The sequence below is a fragment of the Salmo trutta genome, chromosome 10, assembly GCF_901001165.1.
Source record: "Salmo trutta chromosome 10, fSalTru1.1, whole genome shotgun sequence".
NCBI lineage: Eukaryota > Metazoa > Chordata > Actinopteri > Salmoniformes > Salmonidae > Salmo > Salmo trutta.
In genome coordinates this window covers 20,274,426-20,282,370 of record NC_042966.1, presented here as the reverse complement: position 1 = coordinate 20,282,370, position 7,945 = coordinate 20,274,426, and the positions used below count along the sequence as shown (strand labels likewise).

The 7,945-nt window shown below is 43.5% G+C and overlaps 1 long non-coding RNA gene across 1 annotated transcript; it reads right to left on the bottom strand.

Moving 5' to 3' along the window:
• Positions 1–4,351: 4,351 nt before the first annotated feature.
• Positions 4,352–5,956, bottom strand: LOC115200855 (uncharacterized). The gene is made up of 2 exons (XR_003879615.1): positions 5,467–5,956; positions 4,352–4,688 (listed from the first exon to the last, which is right to left on the bottom strand). It is a non-coding gene; the product is annotated as an uncharacterized LOC115200855 (long non-coding RNA).
• Positions 5,957–7,945: the final 1,989 nt, after the last annotated feature.

Here is a 7,945-nt window from a genome sequence, read left to right as displayed (position 1 = left end):
AGTTAATCAAAAATAGTTAACCATGCTAAATCCAGTGGTCTCCTCTCAATCTTAGCCAGCTAGCTAACGTTATACTGCATCTAATGTCAATCTGGCGACATCAAAATGATGACAAAAGGTTTTCTTACTAATTATTAGCCTCCTTTTGAAATGTCATTGTATTTCCAAGCCACTGTGTTGCACTTTTTATGAAATCTTCATCAGTGCTCATTGAGAAGGTGTTGAGTAGAAGGCTCAGTCCTAAAACTAATGTTCAAAACAATATTGTGAGGAAACATGCAACCCATAGTGAGTTAGAACAACATATTAAGCCTATTAACACAACAAGGTTTACCGAAAGTGAACCAAGACTCCTTGAAACTTTCTTCATGGGATTTCCCCAGACAGTGTTGTGAAAGTTGTTAACTTCCTAAAATGAACCAGTGAGCACAGATAGCGAGGCATTTAGCACACTCATGGTGATATGTAGTAGAATGTCAAACTACGTTTACTGCTGGGGGTAATGGTTCATAACAGAATACAAACCATCCAAAAAATACCATCGAAACCCTAAAAGTAGCCAGATGGTCACCGTTTGATAATGATACCTGTGTGTGAATAAGATGCTTTTGATCAACCAACGACTGTATATTCAACCACATCGGAGTAGGTAGGCATGGTTAGGAGCAACGCTGTTTCCGATGGCTGTTTCCGAGCCAAAGGCTGCTAGTCCCTCTAACAGGCCTGAGGTCCTGACCCCCACAAGTAGGCAGAGTAAGGAATAGTGAGGAGTAACTCTCTCTCTCCTGATCAGGTTCTCCCTAAGCCACTTCTGTCTGCTCTTCGCCTTGCCCAGAGAGAGAAAGAGGGATGAAGGTAGGAGAGGAGGGGTAGAGGAATCGAAGGAAGGAGGGAGAGAGGTTGTGGAGGGAGGGAGGGAGGGAGGGAGGGAGGGAGGGAGGGAGGGAGGGAGGGAGGGAGGGAGTGGGGGGAGTGATTAGGCCTATAGGAATACAGGGGGACAGAGAGAAGAGAGTCATTGAAGGATGAGGTTAGAACTGACTACAGGTGCTGCCACATTCCTGCGTTGGTAAGAATCCAGAGCAGTCTTCTGATGCTGCAGAGATCACTGGAGAGAGAGAGAGAGAGAGAGATGGAGTGGGAGATGGGGCTAGAGAAACGTGATCCTGGAGTTTGACCCACTCCTGTTTGACCCACCCACTCCTGAGGAAACCTACTGGACAAATACTTAAAAAGCAAGAGGTTCGTATGAACCTTGCTGTCTGCCTCTCCAACCTAAGCGACAAGGTTGCAATTTAGAAATGCAATCTCCAAGAAATGCAATAAGACACCTCAGGATTTTTTGGTATATGGCCAATATACCACGGCTAAGGGCTGTAGTCAGGCACTCTGCTTCGCGTCGTGCATAAAAACAGCCCTTAGCCGTGGTATATTGGCCATATGGATTTGCAGCAAGAGGAAAATATTGGCTGCTGTATTAATAGTTGTACTAATGTGCCAGACATGATTGAAAATAGACGCACGCACAAATTTACACACTGTTAGAGTGTTCACTGACCCATCGGCCCAGAGCAGGAGGATTGGGGTCAGTTTAGTGTGTGTGTGTGTGTGTGTGTGTGTGTGTGTGTGTGTGTGTGTGTGTGTGTGTGTGTGTGTGCGTGCGTGCGTGCGTGCGTGCGTGCGTGCGTGCGTGTGTGTGTGTAACAGAGAGAACATCTTATAAAGAAGATTAGCTACTAGGCTAAGACTGGTCTATATCTGCCATTGATATAGGTGCATCTGTGTGTGCGTGTGTGTGTGTGTGTGTCTGTAGCAGATTTATTCTCTGTGTATGCATGTGTGTGTGCCTGTTGCAGCGAGGACATCTTAGAAAGTTAGCCGATTAGCCGTGTTAGACTCTGTGCTAAGACTGGCCTATATATGCCATTGATCCTCAATGGGACCATATGTTCCCATACAGAAAGGGAAGTCTCTACACTAACAAGCTTATGTCACTGTATGTTATGTCTTCCGCTCTCTCTCTCGCTGATCAGACCCATTAACACAACTGATTTATAGCCTCACCAGCCGATATTTACAGAAATACCGGTCTTCATCAGCAACTAGGGTTGCGAAGGGAGGGTATACAGTGAGGGAAAAAAGTATTTGATCCCCTGCTGATTTTGTACGTTTCCCCACTGATAAAGAAATGATGAGTCTATAATTTTGATGGTAGGTTTATTTGAACAGTGAGAGACAGAATAACAACAAAAAAATCCAGAAAAACGCATGTCAAAAATGTTATAAAATGATTTTCATTTTAATGAGGGAAATAAGTATTTGACCCCTCTGCAAAACATGACTTAGTACTTGGTGGCAAAACCCTTGTTGGCAATCATTTAGGTCAGACGTTTCTTGTAGTTGGCCACCAGGTTTGCACACATCTCAGGAGGGATTTTGTCCCACTCCTCTTTGCAGATCTTCTCCAAGTCATTAAGGTTTCGAGGCTGATGTTTGGCAACTCGAACCTTCAGCTCCCTCCACAGATTTTCTATGGGATTAAGGTCTGGAGACTGGCTAGGCCACTCCAGGACCTTAATGTGCTTCTTCTTGAGCCACTCCTTTGTTGCCTTGGCCGTGTGTTTTGGGTCATTGTCATGCTGGAATACTCATCCACGACCCATTTTCAATGCCCTGGCTGAGGGAAGGAGGTTCTCACCCAAGAATTGACGGCACATGGCCCAGTCCATCGTCCCTTTGATGCGGTGAAGTTGTCTTGTCCCCTTAGCAGAAAAACACCCACAAAGCATAATGTTTCCACCTCCATGTTTGACGGTGGAGATGGTGTTCTTGGGGTCATAGGCAGCATTCCTCCTCCTCCAAACACGGCGAGTTGAGTTGATGCCAAAGAGCTCCATTTTGGTCTCATCTGACCACAACACTTTCACCCAGTTGTCCTCTGAATCATTCAGATGTTCATTGGCAAACTTCAGACGGGCATGTATATGTGCTTTCTTGAGCAGGATTTCAGTCCTTCACGGCGTAGTGTGTTACCAATTGTTTTCTTGGTGACTATGGTCCCAGCTACCTTGAGATCATTGACAAGATCCTCCCGTGTAATTCTGGGCTGATTCCTCACCGTTCTCATGATCATTGCAACTCCACGAAGTGAGATCTTGCATGGAGCCCCAGGCCGAGGGAGATTGACAGTTCTTTTGTGTTTCTTCCATTTGCGAATAATCGCACCAAATGTTGTCACCTTCTCACCAAGCTGCTGGGCGATGGTCTTGTAGCCCATTCCAGCCTTGTGTAGGTCTACAATCTTGTCCCTGACATCCTTGGAGAGCTCTTTGGTCTTGGCCATGGTGGAGAGTTTGGAATCTGATTGATTGATTGCTTCTGTGGACAGGTGTCTTTTATACAGGTAACAAACTGAGATTAGGAGCACTCCCTTTAAGAGTGTGCTCCTAATCTCAGCTCGTTACCTGTATAAAAGACACCTGGGAGCCAGAAATCTTTCTGATGCTGATTAGGTCCTGTGTGGCTCAGTTGGTAGAACATGATGTTTGCAACGCCAGGGTTGTGGTTTCGATTCCCACGGGGGACCAGCACGGGGAAAAAAATGTATGAAATGTGTGCATTCACTACTGTAAGTCGCTCTGGATAAGAGTGTCTGCTAAATGACTTAAATATGTAAATGATTGAGAGAGGGTCAAATACTTATTTCCCTCATAAAAATGCAAATCAATTTTTGACATGCGTTTTTCTGGATTTTTTTGTTGTTATTCTGTCTCTCACTGTTCAAATAAACCTACCATTGAAATTATAGACTGATCATTTCTTTGTCAGTGGGCAAACATACAAAATCAGCAGGGGATCAAATACTTTTTTCCCTCACTGTATTACTTGAATCTTTCACATTTTATCAGTAAACTACCAGAATTTTGGTAATTATCAAGGATTTGATGTAATCCATCACAATGCATTTTAGTGGCCCTTTTGGGTACTTCTGATGATCACAGGTGTCTGTAATTATCTCTGGCCCTCTGTGTGGCATAATCACATGTAAAATATATGAACTAATAAAATAAGATGATTTAAAAATAAATAGAATGCCAATGCTGTAAAACATCTTAAATATAAACCAGAAACTTAGTGAATACCATTGGTGTTTAATATGAATGTTTCAGCAGCATGAAATATCCTTTATATATATTTACATACTTTTATTTATTTTACTGTCAATATGTATTTTTTGTCAATGTTTTGTCAATCATTGGAAGAGTTGCAGAGTTAATTGAAAAGAATGTCATTGTTAATTAGATATAAGGACACAAGGCGAGACCCAGATGCAGACACGGGAGGCAGATGGTTTGAGCTCTGATATTTATTATAATCCAAGGAGTAGGAAAAAGGCAACTCGGGGACAGGCAAGAGTTCAGTTCATAACCAGGTCAGAGTCCAAAACGGTACAGGGCAGCAGGCAGGCTCGAGGTCAAGGGCAGTCAGAATGGTCAGGCAGGCAGGCGGGCTCAGAGTCAGGACAGGCAAGGGTCAGAACCAGGAGGAAGAGAAAAACAGAGACTTGGAAAAACCAGGTGCTAAGAGAAAAAAACGCTGGTTGACTTGGCAAACAAGATGAACTGGCACAGACAGACAGAAAACACAGGTATAAATACAGAGGGGATAATGGCGAAGATGGGCAACACCTGGAGGGGGGTGGAGACAAGCACAAGGACAGGTGAAACAGATCAGGGTGTGACATTAGATGCTTTTTTCATTAATTTGGCTATTTTCTCTTAAACTATCTCTAGAAACTAATGGACAATATGGACACAGATATAACAAATGTATACTATACAGTGCATTCGGAAAGTATTCAGACCTCTTCCATTTTTTCTACATTTTGTTACATTATCCTTGATGAAAACCTGCTCCAGAGTGCTTAGGACCTCAGACTGGGGTGAAGGTTCACCTTCCAACAGGACAACGACCCTAACCACACAGCCAAGACAACGCAGGAGTGGCTTCGGGGCAAGATTCTGAATGTCCTCGAGTGGCCCAGCCAGAGCCGGGACTTGAACCCGATCAAACATCTCTGGAGAGACCTGAAAATAGCTGTGCAGCGACTCTCCCCTTCCAACCTGACAGAGCTTGAGAGGATCTGCAGAGAAGAATGGAAGAAACTCCCCAAATACAGGTGTGCCAAGCTTGTAGCGTCATACCCAAGATGACTCGAGGCTGTCATCGCTGCCAAAGGTGCTTCAACAAAGTACTGAGTAAAGGATCTGAATACTTATGTAAATGTGATATTTCTGTTTTTTTTATAAATGTGCAAAAAAAGAATAGGATTTCTGGAAAAAACAGGGAATTTATTGAACGTTTCCAGAATGTTGCAACCCTAGTGATTCTACCTGCTGATACTGCCATCTCTCCTTCACATTATTTCCCAATTTTAAAAGTAGGACCTGCACCCTCAGATGTTACCTGTCACTTTTTCAAACTTGGGTTGCACAACTCAAGACTCCCGAGGCATTAGCTCAAGAAGCTAACACAAGTCAGTCTTCAGATCTCAGACAAGGTTCATGCGAGCGTAGTCTTTTCCCATCATATGGTCCTATCATTATAAAATGTTACAGCCACGGATTGAAGTGAGCGGAGGAACATGGAATCATGTTGAGAGGTCACTGCCCCTGTCACCGCATCCTCCACGGTGTTGTGTGCCTTTCTGCACACTGAGAAATGTTGTCCATACAGGGCACTGTGACACCAGAGTGACACCATGGTTGCACAACAACAAGGGCACTAAGCTGACACACACACACAAACACACACACACACACACACGCATCATGTTCTACCATAGTTCAATTACCCCCACAGTCCAGTCTCATGGAAAAACACAGTTGTAATTAAGATTTGAAATAAATATGTGTTACATTACCTCCTGTTTTTGGCTCTGCACCCTTTGCTCTGATCTTGGAGAGAGAGGAGTGGAGAGGTTCAGGAGAGATCGTGTGCTTGTTTATGACACACAGCTGTTGGGGGGAGTGGTCGGAGGGTGGGGGTTGGGCTGGGTGTTGCACAGTTCGGGACATCGCTCTCAACTTTGCCCTTTGATGGAGGCCCCCACCTGACCCCCCTCACCTTCTCCTACTCCTCCTCTCTTCTCTCCTCCGCTTTCGTCACCTCTTCTCCCCTGCCCCTGCCAATCTCAGCTGCCTCAGGAAAACCTGTAAGCATTTCCCCTATCAGTGTGTGTGTGTGTGCGTGCGAGTGTGTGTGTGTGTGCGTGCCTCTCCCTCATTCTCTGGGTAGATCTGTGACTTAGCTCCCAGTGTGAAGACACCTCATCTGTTTGTGTGTTTGTGTGTGTCTGTGTGTCTGTGTGTGTGTGTGTAAGAGGCTCAGCGCATTACCACCCTAGTGATATAGTGGTAGAGCCTCTCTGGCCCTGGTCTAAGGTACTGTTAGGCCAGGATTCAATCAAATTAGTGCTAACACGATAGTCGATAAAAACGCAGAGCTTTTCATTGCTTTTGTTTAGGCTGTGTCAGAGGTATAACTGTGTTAGAGCTGCCAAATCCACAAGCGGCTCCTGGGGCCTCATTAATAAACTGTGCTTACTTACAAATATAGCCCAAAATGTGTATGCGCCAGTTTTCATGCAAAAGATAACATATATAAAAAATGTACTTGAAGTGAGAATGTGCTCACCTCCCAGCAAACATCAGACCATGCGGACACACATCTGCTAGCAGCTAGATATTGTATTGCAAGCTGTCAAGTAAGTATTTTGTGCAAATGGGGATGTGATGAAAAGCTTATTCATAAAAAACTAAAAACATATTAACAAGAAAGAAACGATTTGCCATTAGTGAGAAGAGAGAAAATCTGTGTTTTATTTTTTTAAATCTAAAACAATTAGACATAGGAATCTTATAATTAGACATAGGTACATTTTATACATTATTTTATTTTTCCTGTTTTACTTTCATAACCATTGCAGAATATATTCCTCACCTTTTCTGTCCATGATGGGTTCATATTCACGAAGGAGCCATACAACAAATTCCATGCGCATCTCTCATTTAATTAGACCTAGTAGCCTAGTAGGCCTAAATAGATAGCCTACAGGCTATGTATTTCAAGTACTGCAATATCATAGGTAACGTGGATTATAATACCAGTATACACTGAGTATACCAAACACTAGGAACACATTCCTAATATTGAGTTGCACCCCACCATTTTGCCCTCAGAACAACCACAATTAATCGGGATCGTGGATTCTACAGATCAACTTACACACAGCTCTGACATACACACTTACCCCACCAGACATACCACCAGGGGTCTTTTCACAGTCCCCAAATCCAGAATAAATTCAAGAAAGCATACAGTATTATATAGAGCCATTATTGCATTGAACTCACTTCCATTGCAAACGCTCAAATTAACAGCAGACCTGGTTTCAAAAAAGAGATAAGGCAACGTCTCACGGCACAACACCTCTCCTTTATTTGACCTATATATTTTGTGTGTATGTACTGATATGTTGACTATATGTGCTGTTTTTAAATGTATGTAGTTCTGTCCTTGAGCTGTTCTTGTAATGTTCTGTATTATGTCATGTCATATGTTTTGTGTGGACCCCAGGAAAAGTAGCTGCTGCTTTAGCAACAGTTAATGGGGATCCTAATCAAATACCAAAAAATACAAGGGTTCAAAAGCGTTCCACAGGGATGCTTGACTCCAATGCTTCCTACTGTTGTGTCAAGTTGGCTGGATGTCCTTTGGGTGGTGGACCATTCTTGATACACACGCGAACCTGTTGAGCGTGAAAAACCCAGCAGTGGTGCAGTTCTTGACACCGGTGCGCATGGCACCTACTACTATACCCCGTCCAAAGGCACTTAAATATTTGTCTTTCCCATTCACCATTCACATACACAATCCATCTCTT